This window comes from Babylonia areolata, chromosome 33 (genome assembly GCF_041734735.1).
Source record: "Babylonia areolata isolate BAREFJ2019XMU chromosome 33, ASM4173473v1, whole genome shotgun sequence".
NCBI lineage: Eukaryota > Metazoa > Mollusca > Gastropoda > Neogastropoda > Buccinidae > Babylonia > Babylonia areolata.
In genome coordinates, this window is record NC_134908.1 from 5,192,668 (window position 1) to 5,195,167 (window position 2,500).

Here is a 2,500-nt window from a genome sequence, read left to right on the forward strand (position 1 = left end):
CAGGTAATAGAGAAATATGTGTGGAGTGATGAATATGGTCAAGTCTTTTGCAGTAGAATCTGTGAGATTGAAGTCAACGATAAATTTAAAATGGCTCTTGAATTAATTGAAGTTGATGTTAATGAAGCTTTGACAGTGTTTAATGATTGTATCAGAGAGTGTGCATCTTGTATGAAGAAAACTATTGTAGTTGATCACAGTAAATATCAAGAGGGTTGGTTTGATAAAGAATGCAGATGTAGCAGGAGTAAATTACGTGGATTACTGAGAAAATGTCGAAGAACTTTAGATAAAGATGATAATATTTCTTATGTAAGGGCTAGAAGAGAATATAAACATATGTTAGCTAGGAAGAAAAAAGTGTTTAATGAAAATTTGTTAAATAAATTAATGGCTTCAGTAAATGACCAAAAAGAATTTTGGGAATGTATTAATAGATTATCTCTAAAAAAGAAACAACCCAAAAATAACATATCAGTGGATGACTGGTTTAAGCACTTTAAAGCTTTACTAGAGAAAGATTTGACTTCTGATAACGATTATGATTTGCCAGAAATAGAAAATGAAGTTATAAACCGCCCTATTTCTCGAGAAGAAGTTCTGATTGCACTTAGAAAAATAAAGAAACGTAAAGCTGCAGGGCCTGATGGTATTATTGGAGAATTGTTGAAAACAGAGTGTGAACAAATTGTAGATTTTCTGGTAAAATTCTTTAATGTTTTATTTGAAAAGGGTATTTTTCCTGAGAATTGGTGTGAATCAATAACTCTTCCACTATATAAGAAAGGTGATATTAATAATACGAATAATTATAGAGGTATTTCACTATCTAATGTCTGTAGAAAGGTGTTTAGTTCAATAATTAATCGTAGACTTCAAGAATATGTAGAATATAATAATACGACAGGTGAGCACCAAGCGGGGTTTAAAAAGGGGTATTCAACAATCGATCATATGTTTACTCTTTTAGCGCTCGTTCAAAAACAATTTTCTTTTAATCGTAAACTTTATGTAGCATTCATTGATTTTGAGAAGGCATTCGATTCCATCAACAGAAACTTACTATGGCCTATCTTAATTAAAAGTGGGATAAGTGGGAAGCTCTATAAATGTGTGAAGAGCATGTACAATGTAGTTAAAACGAAAATAAGGTGTGGCGATAAACTAACTGATTATATTAACTGTACAAGAGGGGTAAAGCAGGGAGATGTATGTAGCCCTATATTGTTTTCATTATTTATAAACGAATTGGCGTTAGATGTAATTGATAAAGGGAGACATGGTGCTAGATTTACTGTGGATTTTATGGAATTGTTCATTTTGCTGCTGGCTGATGATGTAGTTTTGCTCTCAGAGACAGTTGTAGGTTTGCAAACGCAACTAAATAATTTGAAAAATTCAGCAAATGAATTGCAGTTAAAAATTAACATGGATAAAAGTAGTATAATTGTTTTCAGGAAGGGGGGTTATTTAGCATCGAGGGAAAGATGGGTGTATGATGGTATTGTTATGCCTGTTGCTAATGCTTATAAGTATCTTGGGATTATATTTTCTACTCGTTTGAGTTTTGTAGCTGCCTGCAGAGATTTGTCTAGTAAAACAAAGTATAAGTTACTAAATATTATGAAAAAACTTTTCATGTTAAATAATAATTCTCTAGAGCTTTTTACTAGAGTGTTCGATGCCCAGATTCAGCCCATGGTACAGTATGGGTCAGAGTTATGGGGTTTGGATAAGAATGCTGTTGTGCATTGTGAATCTTTACATTTATTTGGACTTAAAAGGTTTTTGGGTATTGATATGAAAACACCAAACGATTTAGTATATGGAGAAACAAATAGACATCCAGTTTATATAAACTCTGCAATCAGTTGTATTCGCTATTGGCTAAAGCTACTGAAAATGAGTGCAGATCGACTGCCAAGAAAATCGTACAACATGTTATATGACTTAGACTTAAGAGGCAAAAGAAACTGGGTTTCAAACGTACGAATATGTATTTGTGAACTCGGGTTTGGGTATGCTTGGTATTTCCAAAATGTAGGTTTAGATAATGTATTTTTGCAAACTCTTCGCCAGCGTATGATAGATTGTAGATGGCAGAGTTGGGAAAACCATATTCAGTCTAGTGAAAGGTTTGGTATATACAGGGGTTATGTTTCTACTCATTTAGTGAAGAATTATCTCTTGTTTAATATGGATAGACATCTCAGATTCATTTTGGCAAGATTTAGACTTGGTATATCGGAAATAAACACTCACAGGTACCGATATAAAAATGTACACAATTCTGATCTCTTTTGTCCATTGTGTAAAGAGTCGATAGAAGATGAAGTACACTTTGTTTTGAAATGCCCCGTTTTGTGTGTTCTTCGTGAAAAATTTATCCCAAAGAAATATTATATATATCCATGTTCATTTCGATTTAATCTGCTGATGGCATCTACAGATGACGGACTTATACGTAATTTGGCTCTATATTTATATAAAGCTTTTCACT